The sequence below is a fragment of the Folsomia candida genome, unplaced genomic scaffold (assembly GCF_002217175.1).
Source record: "Folsomia candida strain VU population unplaced genomic scaffold, ASM221717v1 Fcan01_Sc022, whole genome shotgun sequence".
NCBI lineage: Eukaryota > Metazoa > Arthropoda > Collembola > Entomobryomorpha > Isotomidae > Folsomia > Folsomia candida.
Genome location: NW_019091214.1, coordinates 157,919 through 174,543, shown reverse-complemented (window position 1 = coordinate 174,543; position 16,625 = coordinate 157,919). Strand labels below are relative to the sequence as shown.

The 16,625-nt window shown below is 35.8% G+C and overlaps 1 protein-coding gene across 1 annotated transcript in view; it reads right to left on the bottom strand.

Moving 5' to 3' along the window:
* The window catches only part of LOC110858818 (neuroligin-1), a 128,281-nt gene that overhangs the window by 100,662 nt on the left and 10,994 nt on the right, over positions 1–16,625 (bottom strand). The gene's annotated exons all lie outside the window — the stretch shown is intronic.

The window sequence follows — 16,625 nt, the reverse complement described above, 5'->3', positions numbered from 1 at the left end:
TCTCTTTGTCATGTTTTGCACCATGATGTCACGTAACTTGCTCTCAACAAGACGGCGGAAATATGTGGGTCGACTTCACAAAAGGGATCCGACAGAAGTACAAAGATCCACAAAATCCAAAACACACCGTATTTTCTCGGAGCTCATTTTATTAACTCACGACCAACAAAGACGACTCGGAAAGAATACAAAATTTGACAAATCTAAAAGGCTAAAAGTCGACGTGTGTACTTTTATAGGGTAAAGTGCATAATTTTACTACCCAAGAGAAATGTGTTTAATTTAATTTTCATATTAAAAATATTGCTACATATTTATTTTCAGGGTTTCACACATTTATACGTCGTTTGCAAAAAATATAAAAAGATAGATTTTCAATAACCCACATTAGGTGGATTATTGAAATTATCTGGGGTCCAGAAAATTAAGAGTGTCAAACGAAGAGAATGTCAAACATACCAATCCAGACTCTTGATTGGTGGATTCAGCATAAAAAAACACCGCACGCATTTTTAGATACAAAGAGAAAATAATACACTTCTGCAATTTTATGCGATGAAAACTTAATTCATGTTTTAAAATATGTACCAAATTCAATTTTATGTCAAATTCTGAATGAAATAATTATAGTCTTTGAACAACTTGAGTTGTTAAGATGTTTTTGTTAAATATAAGTTGCCTCGATTTTGATAGCATTTTTTGGAAATATTTAGAAAATATAAGCATAAGCTTATTTACGATATGACAATTTGCTAATGTAATTCGGTTTTGGTCAAAATGAATTTGTTTCTATAAAAGTCGCATTTTTATATAACCACAAATTTCGGACCTTATTAAACTTCGTAGGATATATTTTTCAAATTGAAAAAATATCATTATGAAACCCTAGAAATAAATAATTACAGAAATTTTACCTATTATTAATTCGAGTATAAACTCTTTACGAAAATGAATCTGCTTTAAATATTTATTCATTAAAAGGAGCTCTTTACAAAATGTGGTTAATTGTATTCCATCTGTTCAGCCTTTTAAAATGGAAACTGCATTCTTTTCACAATTTCATTCATTCCCATTATTCTGCCGAAATTCGAACCCTTTTAAGAAACAATGGCACAAAGCAGAGTGAACGAGAGAAGAGCGAGCATTGTCTATTTCGTCAAGTTTTTTGTCTGCCCGAAGCATCCAACGACCTGGATTATTATTCTTTAGGCTGAATTCACATTCACTTTCACTCCGAAATTTGTGTATATTTCCATCCGCTCTCTGATTAGAAGAGCGAGGGTGAAAGTTAGTCAGTGAAAAGAAAGAAACATTTCCAAATTGTTTTTTAAATTATTTTGTGGGGAGAAATGTTGGTCAGAATTTTATTTTTGGAGTTGACTCATCATCAGATCAGCCTCTTCACTGCTTTTACCTGAATAGAAACCCGTCATTATTTTATTTTAGTGAATGAGCGAACAAAAAATGGAAAATAAATTGAACAAGGAAGTCAACAACATACTTGACTGAAATAAATTGCACAGTTTACAAAATTGGCGAGAAATTCAGTTTTCCTTTATGCATTTTTGAAATTTTTAAATCTCCATAATTACAAAGATGTAAATATCAAGCATTCCACTCTATCACCATGAATTCCTCACTTTTCGAATGAAATCAAAACGATTTATCTATCAACATTATAACATATTAATTATTACGAGCTTCCACCAACAAAATTTGAAAACTAGTGATCTAGAATTATTTCAAATACCTCCAACTGCAAAAAATCATAATTGGCGTTAAACCTACCGACCCTTAATTAGTTTTGACCGCACAAATTATGAAGACAGATTTTTTGGTAAAATTTGAAAGTGATTTATTGTCGCTTTATACAAAGAAATAGTTCACTCGGATGTTTGTAACCGACTAAATTCTCTGAAAGATATGATATTCAAGAGGGAAAATCAGATTACAAATCAAGTCGTATTATTTTGTAAGTTATGTATGCAAAATAAAGTGTAATAAAATTTCAATTCTAAAAATACCTACCTACATTTTTTAAAATCTGAAATAAATAACATTATTATCAATGAAGAATCGTAAACATTTTTTCGATCATAAAGTTAACCAAAAAATTATAAACTAGATGATTTTTAAATCTTAACCACTTCCGATTGGATACCTGTAAACTTTCTTCGTAAAGTCTAATTTAAAACTTGAGTGTGTTATTACTTGCAACCATTTATCATAGCTTTTTCATTTGCCGACTAGTACAAAAAATATCGTTACATAAATATTTTATGCAATGGAAAAATAATAATGGATTGCATCAATTCGTCAAGATTCTGTTCCCTCCTTAAAAACATTACTTTGTTTGAAAATCCTTTGTGAAAGCCGATTACTTGTGGAGTCGTTCATTCAAAATGTCGGGATTTTTTAGCGGATCCAGAAAAATTCTAATTCGTAAATAAAATGGAAACAAAATTGTGCAACGGTTTATTCCCGAGAGTTGACAAAGATAAATACGGAAAGAAATTGAAATTAATCATAATTTTCCTGTTCATGGTTAATCCCACGAAATAAAAAAATTGAATTATGTAAGTGTAAAATTGTTGTCCTGCCAAAATTTTTTGACGTTCTTTATGCAGTGTCCGATTTGTGGAGGGTCTGGTTGATTCGCGTGTAAAAGTTCCATTACGACAGGGAAAGGGTTCACGAAGTAAATTAAACTCCGGGTCTGGACTGAAATGGACGATACTAATTCGAACGACTGGACCTTGGTTCAGACGGGGCAGGGTTGCAAATTCGTATTTTTTCAGCCTTTTTCACAGGCGAGGTTTGATTGAAATATTGTGCAAAAAAATAACGTTGGTAATACGATCAGAAAACATCGACAGCTTTAAGGAATTAAAAAATAAAATTTTATCATTTAAAAATACCAAAGTAAAAAATTCTCACTAAATTCGAGTCACACAAAGTTACACATGATTACAAATCCATTTTAATGCTGACTCAAACCAACATAATCACAAGACTACTTAAAAATTCGAAATTTCAAAATTGTAAATTTATCAACAATGATACAAAATCACCAAAATAAAAGCTGTAATTTCGGAAGTTTCCCTTATCAAACCCTGTCGCACTTGAAATCTTCCGTTTCGTAACCAGCTTTTCTCGCTCGTTTCCAAACATGTTTTTCTTTTCCGTCCTTCTTTCTTTCTTTCTTCGTTATTTATGATTTGAATTGGATCCACTCGACCAATTCTTATAAAATCCGCTCCAATTCAACGTGCAGATTTTCTGCGGCGCAAATTCGATTTACTTTCGGATCAGCACAAACCATGTCATCAATTCTGTTGGGTACAGAGGTTACAGGGATTCCGTCAATCTTATTGTTATTATCGTATAAACTAATTCTTAAAAAAACACTTAGGCGAGGCTTGCTGAAAAGAAGAAAACAAGGTGTTATCATCATGTACTAAAATAATATGCTAAAACAATTTTCATCTCACAATTTCTAATTTTCGGTAAATAGCCCAACATATGAGTTTGGGACCATTTGCCTCGCCGTGGGCCGTGATTAATTGTTTGATACTAATACAGATATACATGTGTACCTTCTTGATGGTTGTAAATAAATATAAAGTAGCAATTTAAACTTCATTACTATCTGATCTTATTATCTTTGATGAACTGCATGAATACATGTTAAGGATAGAATATAAGTTTTTATTAAAATTCAGTATTCTGAACTATGGTAGTTCATATTAAAAATTGGTACAATATTGGTTCATCATCAATCGTGGGTATTGAAGTTATTTAACTAAATCCCGTATCATTCCATATGAATTATTAGTGCATATGTGTATCAAATGTACGGAGGATTAATAAATTTTAAAATTATTATTTTTTGAATCGCCACACGGCCCACGGCGAGGCAAATAGTCCCAAACTCATATGTTGGGCTATTTACCGAAAATTAGAAATTGTGAGATGAAAATTGTTTTAGCATATTATTTTAGTACATGATGATAACACCTTGTTTTCTTCTTTTCAGCAAGCCTCGCCTAAGTGTTTTTTTAAGAATTGGTTTATTTTTATATTTTAGGTTACAAGATATTAACAATTAATGCATACATTAGATGAGAAATGCTTTAAAATTAGAATGCATTAGAAGTTCACGTACTGCACCCAAGTATTAAAATTTTATTTAACAGTCAATAAGATTGAAATATGTAATATTTATTATATGTATATAATTATGAATTACCCACGAAATTAGATACTATTTAAAGAGGATTAAATAGAAACAAAACGTATGAATTGCCAACGTAATTAACGAGACCCATTTAACTTGCCACTGCACTTTTCGTTAATTCCCGTTGCAAGTACCAACTTCCACTCAAATTACAATCACATTTTTTGGCTGGGTTTTAGATGGTTATTTATGCAGTATAAGGTGTTGATTGCAATTGACCAAAAAATGTGACTGTATTATTAGTGCGTCAGGATGCATTATTATTTATAGCATTAGAGAGATGCATTTTTAAAGAACTTATTGTTCAAGTGTTGCCCTTAATCTTTCCAATTCATCCAGGGCGTCAATATCTGCAGGGTTAAATTTCCCTGTCGTCGACAACTTTCTAGGATCTAACGTGATAATACCTAACCCGGCCAGTGTTCTAACCCTGGATATAGCGACATATGCTAATCCCTTGGTTTTGCATTTGCTGCCTAAATATACCACAGCCTGATTTAATGTGGAACCTTGGGTCTTATGCCAAGGATGGGTCTGATTACCAGAGACCATTTGAATCTGTTCCTAAAAATCCGAAATCTTTCGGGTAAAATTTTTTTTTACTCATTCTAAATTGCTCCAAAATTAATCCTTCTGACTTACAAAATGTCAAAAATGAAATTGGCAAATGGTGACATATTCCTGCAATATGGGGAGCGCAGCAAATTTGGAAAGTGAAAAATGTGCCACCTTAAGGGGAACGTGTTCTCCTCTTTTTACTTATTCAGTCGCAAACCCCCAGACGAGCTGAGAAAATTGTATCACAAGGCATGTTAAAACCGAAAAGCCTTCGAGTTCAACTCCCAGTGGGGTGTGGATCGTGAATTTGAAGTATATCGTTTGAATCCTCTCTCGTTGACGAGGGAAATCACATGACATTGTTTTGTCAAAATCAAAAACTCCCTGATGATTGCACCCATTGGGGGTGTGGTTTCCAAATTTTGCTTATCCAATTAAGATCCCCTCATCTGGCTAAGAAAAATGATTTATTGCATGATAGAATCGATAAGTAGTTGATGACCACACCCACTGGGGGTGTGGTTTCCAGATTGCAAGGTGTAAGTCGTGATCTCCCCATCGAGCTGAGAAAACCTATATATCACATGACGTGGTTTTGTTAAAATCGAAAAGAAGCTTATGCCCACACCCACTGGGGGTGTGGTCTCCAATTTTTAAGTATTCTGCCGTTATCTCCTCGTCGAGCTGAGAAAAATGATATATCAAATGACGTGGTTTCGTTAAGATGGAGAAGTCGCTGATGACCACACCCACTGGGGGTGTGGTTTCCAAATTTCAAATATTTAATCTTGATCTCTCCATCGAGCTGAGAAGAATGATATGTCGCATGACGTGGATTCGTTAAAATGGAGAAGTCGCTGATGACCACACCCACTGGGGGTGTGGTTTCCAAATTTCAAATATTTAATCTTGATCTCCCCATCGAGCTGAGAAGAATGATATGTCGCATGACGTGGATTCGTTAAAATGGAGAAGTAGCTGATGACCACACCCACTAGGGGTGTGGTTTCCAAATTTCAAATATTTAATCTTGATCTCCCCATCGAGCTGAGAAGAATGATATGTCGCATGCCGTATATGAGTTGGGTATTCGCAGAAGCGCCGATGGCCACACCCCTTTGTCGTCATGAGGTCTACGATAAGGTCAGGTCATTCAGATGGGGTGCACGATGAAGTTTATGAATAATGGTGACGTTGAATTTCAGAAACTACGGTGGTAAGAATTTTTTCTATTGTATTTCTTGGGAATTGACCTTTGACCACACCCACCATTGACCCCTAATGAAGGGGTGCGGCCAGATAACCGCTGGATACGATGACCCGACTATCCGCCAAGAATCTGTACCCAGGTCTTTCGAATTCCCTTGCAGAATTTTGAAATTCAATACGGCAATGTCTTTTGATTTTTTTGACCTTGTGACCTCGATAACTGGTGGGTGGGGCCAAATTTCAAAAATTTGAAAATATATATTTCGCCCAAGGGTCCAAGGTTTCCAAAACGTGCGCCATTTTGAAAATCCATCAAGAAATGACCGTGCAATTAATTTTGAAACTTTACATGTTGTTAGTTATTGCAAGTAAGGCCATTTAGCCTTACAATATTATTAACATTGGCCGATGGTCCGTCTTTTCTGGATGGACCATAACAACGGCTGGGGTGCGGCGCCAAAAAATTTTGCCGAGTAACCTGTTCTCGCTGTCAATGCACTTATGTAAGAACCCACTTCTCTGGAAAAAGTGTTCATCAGGAGGAGCTTCTGGAAATTCAATTAAATCCTCATCATCATTTCCCTCATTTTTTGACGCCGGCGCCAGAGCCCAGATTGATGAGAATTCATAAAGGCAGATTGGTTCCAAGAACGGTGGACGAGCCATATAACGATCTATAATATTCGTTCGAAATTTTGGAATAACTTCTTGCGCAAGATATTCTCGGTCAACCATCCGTACCCGTTTGTCCTTCATGAAAGTAGGAAGAAAGACAGAAGCTCGGGAAGAGTACCGAAGAAAGAGATGACAGTTCCGAAAAGCCGCTTCTTGAGCCCCAACTTCACGATGTCGCATGATAGTCATAGCAACTCGAAACATTTTTTGTGCAGCAGGTAAATTTGAAGAATGAATTTTACTGATTGCTGCTTTCACATCTTGGCGAATCTCAAGTGGCTCCGCCTTCGACATATATTTAGCTATATAGTATGCAATGGCCATAGCGTTTGTCACAGGTTGCAAGTCCATATCACATCGCAGAATTGGAAAAAGAACAGGGTGATAGTATCCTATCGTTTCTTCCCCTTCCACACGTTTCAGAGCGAAAAATCTGCCTCGATTTCTAGCAATTTCGTCATCATTAAGAATTTTAGTTTCCGAAGAAGCCACCCTCGGAAATGCAAACCTACAAGATGAGTTTCTATTTTTGAAGCACGTGCTCTTGTGACAATGTTTTTGGTACCGTAATACCAAATCCGAATATTGTCCAGAAACGCTGCATGAAATGTTCCTTTCAAGCAATGCAATTCCTTCTGATGAATTCCAATCAGGTGCATTTTCGAGCCAAAATAGGCAGTGGGCATGCGGACTTCCACGGGCTTGAAATTCAACTCGGATGGAATAATCAATTAGAGGGAGTCCAAAAATAGACTGGCCATTGGCCTTGATCAAGGCAATAAATTTCGTGAGACACATTTAAAAATGCCGGGCTGCAGTCACTGGATCATCGTTAAGCATCTGTTTCCTTTCGTCGTAGGGAATGGTGGAAGGGTCGCATTCAGGTGTGTCTGCCCCGTTTTTCGCCTTGAGGAGAGCATTAACACTATCAGAAGAATTAAGGTCATCGTAACTAAATGTGAAGAAAAACGTAGGTACACCAAGTGACTTGACCATTGCAATCAAATCACCTGTGTACTTCCTCCAGAAAGCAGACGTCCCTCTAATTGCACTCATGTAAACGTGAGGGTCACGAGCTGCAAGATTATCTTCCTGTCCGTTCGGGTCACCTTGCAACTTCTGGTGGCAGCATATAGCAATTTTTTGACGAGCCCGATATTTATCGGTTTCAGATAAAGCGTAGAACAGAAAATCTGTATTCCTCGAAAACCGTTTTTCGGAAGACATAATTCTTTGTTGGAAGTAATCCAAGTACGTTATTGGGATTTTCCTAAAGGCATGTAACCCGTTAACACCATGAGGGAATAAGTTTGGGAATGCAAGCAGATCGAGGTTCTGCTCGTGATGCTCGTTGAGAGGACCTCCATAAATACGATTTAGCTCGTATCTACCGTCAATGACATCATCCAAGTCGGGCTCAATTATATCGTCCCTTTCAATGACGCAATCCATGTCTAAAACTCTACCAAACTCGGCGCTGGGAAAAGCAAGACCTTCTTGGTCTTCATCCTCGCTTTCACTAGCTCCCTCATCGGAATCTGGAGCGAAAATCTCAGGTCTCGGAATCTTGCGTGGTGGTGAATTTGTGGGAGACGGAATAGGAGTTGATGGATTGGAAGAAATTTGCTCCTCGCGTACCACATTAAAAACAGTAATGAGGAAGCGAAGATTGGCAAGATCAGTGCGAGGGATAGAAGTGGACACGCAATTTCTATTAGCCAAGTTGGATATCTTAGCTGGGGCCAAATCATTGTCGATTTTTAGCACACAAGCTGCTCCCGCATCTTCCCCTCTTGTGGCTCCCCCTGCCTTTCCTCGACTATGGCTGTCAAAATAGTATGTGAAGTTTCCTTCTACATACATCGCCATCGAGTAAAGGCCGATGGTCAGAATTCCAAACTGACACCCTCGAGTGAGGAATTGTCGGATTTGGTAATCCAGTCGAGGTAGGTCAGCACTCCGCGCACGGTTAACATAACCGTCGAATTGGACAGCATTTGACAAATCTCCAATACCCAGACTAACCTGACACCCACCAAAGACAATAATATCCCCAGTAACTTCATCAGCTGTTAAGTAGTCGTGCTGTACATCCTCCTGTTTGAGGGAGTAGTACTCGTTTCAGTAAAACTCCGTCCAGAGTTTCACGTGTCCAGGTTAAAGGGGATTCTATAGCAGCGTGTGTTGGAAAAGCTGGCAGCCATTGCCGTGCATTGCTTGCCAGCATTATTGAGAAATATGGTGTGGCTCTGGCAGATTGAGCCCCTAAGAACAAACATTTGTCCTACTTGTATATAGGTAATGTTAGCATTATTGTAGTTTATTATTGGGGAAGGAGTTAAAGTTTCGTCCCTAGTAATGGATGGGAAATCATTAAATGTAACCGAATCATCAATAGTTACATTTCTGTATAAAGGGTTGTTGTCTTTTAACCATCTAAGTGCTTCATACACTTTTTTCGGACGAACTCTAAATTGTTTAGTCAGATCTGTCTTGTCATTTGTTTCATTGACAACTATGAAGTCTGAATTCTCAGTCGTCATGGGTAATTGGTCCACCACCTCCTTAATCTGCTGTGGGAAATGAACCACCAACCCTTTTATTGCTCTTTGGCCTTGCCCTCTGCAAGTATGAAATACTTTCATGTGGGGCTTGACTTGGCTTATAAGTCGTGTTTCAGCCATGGATAAGCATTCAAGCTCCTTGGGAATGGGTGGCAATGCCATCCCATTAATTTTGGATTTCGGAGGAATTTTGAATTTTTGTAAGTTATTCTTGCAACGCTGACACACTTTCATTTGAGGTGGAAGTTGGTACTGTACATCAATCTCACCAAATAATGTAAAAAGTTGTGGTGTTATACTAATATTACGAGCTTGTGATGGATACATTAATAACATACAATTGGCACATGGTTGCGTAGCATATTGTTGGATGCTCTTTTTATACAATTTATCTAATAATTCAATTAATTCTACTTGCGAAGTTTGTGATGGAACGATGAGATCATCCTCAATGTTCTGTGGTGCTGGTGAAATGGTGGTGGACAACTGCTGCAGGTTATGTTGGTACCGATTCTGATCCTTGATTAGCTTCTCTTTCCTCTTGTCCCTAATTCGTACCGTTTTGTGCAAAAGTGCATCCAGTGACTCGCCTTCGATATTATCCAACTTTAATATAAAAATATCATATTGATAAAATTAGACCGAAGGACTTTAGATTAAGGCTAGCTTAGTTATAAGTACGTACTTCGTTTCCAATTGCCCATAATTGCGAAAGAAATCGTCGGTCATCCATGGTATTTGTTGTATAAATATTCGTCGATAGAAGTCCCCACGATGAGGAAGGTTGTCGATGATTATTATTGAGTTCCGATTTTGATGCAAGATCCATCATAAATATTCTAATCATATTTACGGTGGTGTCGTAGTATTTTTCCTGTACCAATAAGTACATAAATAAGCATACATAGGCAACATACTAAATGAAATATGAAATTAAAATGCACTCACGGAATTTTGTAATGGAATGCATTTCTCAAAATTGTGGAGAAATTGCCTAATATTTGGTTCATTCGTTCCGAGTAGAGCAGATTCGATTTACCTCCATATTGAGTTCTTGTTGGATTATTAGATTTCTTGCTCTTACATCTCGATTTAGCGTTTTTGATCATAAAATAGGTTACGTCAGCAAAGTTCACCAGCTATGAATTAAAATTATAAATGCAGCGATAATTCTCTAAACACCGTATTTAATTAAGATTGTGGCATAAATGTATATACGTACCGCTTGACTGGGGTTATCCATCTTCTGCCAGGATTTTTGGTAGTATTATGCTCGGTTAATTGTGTTAAATGAATTTGTCACGATTAAAAACATGTATCTGGTGCGAAAATTATGACCAGAAGTTAAATGAGTGAGAAATGCATTCCATGAACTGGCGTGTTTATGAATACAAATTCATAAACAATAAGCATAAAATTCAGACACTGGACGTTAAAAAATTGTTTGTACAAAAGTGAAATATGATGCACATCTCTAATTGCATACATCTTTAATACAAGCATTGTATGAATGAGACTTATGTATTAGGGGACGTGCATGAAATATTTAACCAATTTCGAGTGGGGGAGAGCCATCGCGCCTTTTAGCATACCATGTGACAAACAAATAAATGAATTTAACGGGACATGTATGGGTCGAAATTCGAAGAAAATGTATCACATACTTTATGTACGGCCTGTATTTGGTTGAATTTAGTTGCTAATAGCAACTTCATAATAGGAAGATGATCAGGCGTTATATGCAAGAGGACTACTTGCAGATGCCACCAAGAAAAGTTCTTCATTTCTTACCCGATTTCACTCGGGTTTGTTTTAATTGACGCGTTATAGATTTCTACACATGAAAATCAGGGTCTCGCACTAGCATTGCATTGTAAAAGTGAATTTGCCAGTCGTCTTAAAGTTTAAAATCGATTTTAAATGCACTAAAATAAGATTGTCATCTCCCTCGAATTGACGGGCATAATCTGCTAAGCAAGGTCTGCACGATTGCCTTTTACACCATTTTGATGCGATTAGCCGTTTTGCCACAAACTTGAGCGGAATTTTAGGAGGGGGGGTCTGATTGCATACTAAGGCTTCGCCGTAACCATGCATTTTTTCATGTGGTCATGGTTACTATGCCTCACCTAAGAAAAATGAGGCATTATTACACTCTAAGAAATCAAATATACAGTAATACCCAACGGTGTTAATGTGACTCTATAAAAGTGGTATTGATAACTAATGCCGTTTTGAAATATCTCGGTATTAAAGTTTTACATATCGGTAGCAAATATTTACGTAGCGGCATAACTTTAATACCAAGCAATGTTAATACAGAGAAGTCAGTACCAGACCTGCTTGGATCGCACTCGAGGTCAAAATTCCCTACAACTCCAGCACATCTTTTCTGTATGCACTTAGCGTTCCTCCCAACTTTCTCCGCTGTCTGAAAATAGCACCAAAGACTCGGATGATACCAAATAAGCAAATTCTGTCCAAACTTGGCAGCGCATATTTTCAGGAGGTAGAGAAAACCATCTCATTTTATCTACTAAACTACGTAACACGTTAAATATTTAAATGCGTACAGTCTGAATAATTGGGTGGTAATACCGTTTATTACCATGCGGTAGCTTTCTTATTCACTTTATAACTGGTCAGCAGTTATAAAATTACAACCACGCATCCGTGTGGTTGTAATTTTTTGCTAATTGGTAGCATTTATTTACCCCGAAATTCAAGTTTACTCGTAATCAGTCACAAAGTAATATGAGATAATCGGCAGGAGATTATTACTAAATTTGCAAGAGACGCATTGGAAGTATTTTGTGTGGTTACAATATTAAAGTTGAACGTAGAATATAAACTTGACACATTATTTTGAACATTTTCGAACTGTTATAACCATAAGTACTGTATTTTATTTAAATGATAATTAAATCATAGGCAAGGAAATTCTGATAATACGGCATTTATACATAAATTCATTGTCATCCTTTCTACCTTGAAAAAATTGAGGAGAAAGTCTAACCAACTTTCTTCTCTTTAACCCATAATTTACCCCGCCACAAAAAACAAGGTATAGAAACAGCTCGCCTCAGTTAAATAAATACTTTCTCCTAAACTTTCTTCACGCGTAACGTCCGTTTATTTCTCTCCTCACCACAAAACAAACCCAGAGAAACATGGAACCCAAAAGTTTTGAAATTTATCTAACCTCTAAGCTTTTAAAGAGTTCAAAATGTTCTTCTAAATAATGTCCTTGTTGGCAAGAAGTGGACAAGTAATTGCGTGTTTTTCTTCTCCGCCTAAGTTTTTCTCCCACAGAAAAAGAAACAACAGACTTTCTCTTCCAGAGATATTGAGATCAAGTTTTTACCCTCATTTAAAACCTGTGAAAATGGCACGTGTCGGATTTTTTGTAGGAAATGAAAGCAATTTTTTTCCAGTGTGAGTGTGTGAATCCAATTTTTCACGCGTCACGCCCCGTTACCTTCACGCATTTCTGGACGAAAAATTCCATACTTTTCCTCACAGGTAGAAAATTTCCTTCTCGAACGAGTCGTGTCAGTCTGTGTCGGTGTGTCTGCTTTATGAGCGATTCTAAATTTTTGACGGCTAATTTGACAAAGATTTGTAGGACAGAGGGATATGTGAATCAAACTTTAAAGATGGGGAACTTGGTGTCAGATTTGGTCAAGAGTTCGAGGTTGACCAAAATTTTGACTTTGAAATTTTTCGAAATTTCAAAACCTACCAACTCAGGCAATTCGAAGTTGAATAAGGTTTTGAAAAACAAATTTCTGTTATTTTCCCCAAAAAAATGCTGCTCTGTTAAACCATTAAGAATTAAAAGTAAGTAAAAGTCGGGGAGAAAGTGTTGTCGTCGAGTTTCGTGGTTTGGTCGTTGTTCTTTTGGCGGAATAATTATTTCCAGTCGTGAACAAAATGAGCAAACCGCGAAGGATGAATTCCTTGGGGAAAGTTTTCGTGTGATGTGGCTTTTATTTCTTGCTCCTAAAATTCGCACAAATTTGTTGCTCGTGGAGAAAGTAGGATGCGAAACTATGTTTGATGTGGGGTTTAAAATGTCGGGCAGTTTTTAGCTTTGTGGTGAAATTAAAGGCTCTCGTTCCTCAAGGGAGGAAGATATTCTGGGGAAAATTTTACAAATGTAGGTATATTTGTGAAATGTTGTAGTTGTGCAGTGCAGATGTTAAATATAAAATTTGTATGAATTTATGGGTTTCTAGATTAGTTTAGAGAGTTTAGTTTTAGATTAGAGATATTTATGCTTACAAACATATTAAAATTCACGTGCTTTTTGAGTAGCTGTAAGTTTTGGCTGTCAAAACTGTTGGAAAAATTTAGATTTGCTGAAATTCAAACTTTTTAAGGTTTGTAATTTCTAGTAGAAAATCCCCCAAAAGTACAAGATCTAAATTAATTATAATCATCTTAAGTACATTAAGTTTTTACTAGCTTCCGGCGCTACACTTATCAATTTTTAACTCAACAATTAAACTTTGGCTTTTGGGTTATTTTTTAATATCAATGACCGAGTGAATTGCCACATTTACAGAGTTTTCTGAAATTAATTGTTTTCTGAAATGTGTTTTATTTTAAAAATTAATTTTGTGGTATATTTCAAATACATAGTTTGTGTAACGTACTTGGGGACCAACGCCATGGCTTCCACATGCTACGTGCCAAAAATTCAGGAACAATTAAGCAGATAGAATTGTAATTTATCAACAAATTTACATTACGACTCCACAAATACAAAAAAATTATTGTATAAACAAAAATTATTTTATAAACAAACATTTTATGAGCAAAAATACACACTTTTTCTGCACATGTTTCCTGCATGGTCTCCAACATTCATTCCATTACTTTCTTTGGGGATGCACAATTAAGCAAGGATTCTCCTCTCAACCGGCACTTCTGGACTGGCCATTATTTTGCATAAACAGCAAATTTAGATAGGAACCCGGCCGGTTAATAAGTCTCCATGCATAACGTCGCTTCAGTTTCAAACCGACCAAGTAAGCCCAGCTCATCTAATTAAAGTTGTCACGTGGTAATACCTGGTTTTTAGTAAAAATTTACCATCGATTCATTACAAGTGTGAATTTTTCGGTAACTGAGAAATGTTACCAGTGTAAAATTACACATGTATGGTAATACATATATGCCAAACCAGTAGCTTATTACTATTTGGTCAGCATGATCCGGTAAAAAGTGATTACATCGTGTCGAAGTGGTCCCCAAAACCCCGACCCGGGTTTATCCGTCGTTAAGATTTATATTGCGGAGATGCACAAACTGAGAAACTAAATCGTCCTCATTAAGACAACAGAGGAGAACAGTAAACAAAATCGTGCTCATTAAGACGGCGGATTTCTGGAATCCTCTTCATTTCCTCTCATTCTTTGCTCACTCACTTTTCACGAATTTACTAGATTTCATCCCTCTCATCAGCAAAACCAACAACTGAATTTTTCATAATATTTCAACTTTAAGGTGAAAATTTTCCCCTGTAAAGAACGAAAATACGCCAAGTTTTCAAGAAAATGTATATACATCTTGTAATTTCAAAAGCAGTGAACTTAGAATTTGTTGGCCAAAATTGGTCTATTTAAATACTGATCTATTTACATTGATCATATACCTAAAGATCATTTAATAAATAGCAATTGTCTAAGAATTAAAATTTCGACCCCAGATTTATTCAATTTCTAAGAATTTAAAATTTCTTAAGAAATAATAATAACCACAAATTCCGAAAATGTTTTGTATAAATGATATTGAAAATTATAATTAGCTTGTGTAATTGCAGAAATTACGCTGGTTACGATAAAAACCTGTACAAAAAATCGGCACATTTTTAGTCCTTTTATAATTTTTGGAGAACTATTCTGGTAAAAAATACAGCACAATTTTATGTAAATTTGTAACAAATTACGCATACTTTTACAACAAACTGAAGAGTTCACCCAGTTCAAGTTCATCAATCATGTGCCAAATGCATAATTATTATTTAGAAGTAGGTACTTATTACCCACCGAGAATTATTATAATTCCCAAAATTACATAATGGCTAAATCATTACAATTTATGATTATGCAAAGACAAATTGATTACATTGTCAATGTTGTAGTAAAATCGTGCGTACGCACAATCGTTAAAAAATACTAGGAATTTTGTTAAACCGAATTAAGAATTGTAACATTAGAACTAGAAGTAATGGATCAAATTTTTACAAGAACTTGTAGAAAATTGGGCGAATCTGCAAGAGATAAATTTTCCATACGTTCAGTTTTTCAAACATTCCGGCCAAAATTCAATCTAAATCTATTGGCAGTCTTATAGTGACAAAATACATATGCATCTCGTAGTTACCACCAATTTTGTTCAACTTTCACAAAATGAAGTAAAAAAAATAGGCCAAAAAACAAACCTCGCACAGTTTTCCACTTTATTTTTGCTACAGCTTCATTTTCTTAGTGCGCCATTTAGAATAGGGATTTTGGTTACCGAATTAAGGATTCAGGGAGAACACGAGAGATGTGCAGAGGAATCCAGACCCGATGCCTGTCATACTTAGAGAGCGGAAGGAAGGAATGCTACTTAAGGAACTGTATTAAGCCGTACTTTCCGCCACTTTCTCCTCCACGTGGTCACATCCTACGGGTTGAATTAATGGAGCGAGAAGATCAAGGAAAAGACGATGAGTGGAGGAGAAATAAATGTGAACAAGGTAGGAGAATAAGTTAGTCGAAAAAATGGTCAAATTTTCAAAATTACCTTTTTCGTAAATTGTTCAAAGTAGTTTCTTAGCTCGTAAAAAATAAAAACAAAGCCAAAACCTAGTTCAAAATTGTGTCGAATTTCAAATTAATAATAATGTTAATGCAAATCTTTTTAATGATTAGATAAAATTGAATTCAAAATTTTTTTTAAAATGTTTTACGACGTTAAAAAAACGGAAAATCGCAAGATGTTATGTTGAAAACAGTTAACATTTTCAAACTTACTTTTTCTTAAATTTCTCAAATTAGTTTCTTAACTTGTGAAAAATTGCAACAAAGGGAAAACCTATTCTAATTGTGTCAGATTTCAAATTTAGGAACATACTTTTGAGAATTGTAAATAGACAATAGTTTTGATTTGATTAAAATTAACTCTAAATATTTTTTTGATGTGAAATTTTGACGCCATTAAAAATATTTATCCAAAATTTGCACAATAAATGAAAACTTATGATATCGAAAACTCGGGTCTCCGGAAAGAAATAGATTAGAAACAAATTTTCACCGTGCTGTATGAAGCTATTTTTAATATTTCAAATTATTCTAGCCTCAAAAAAATAAAACTATATTTTATCCCGTTTT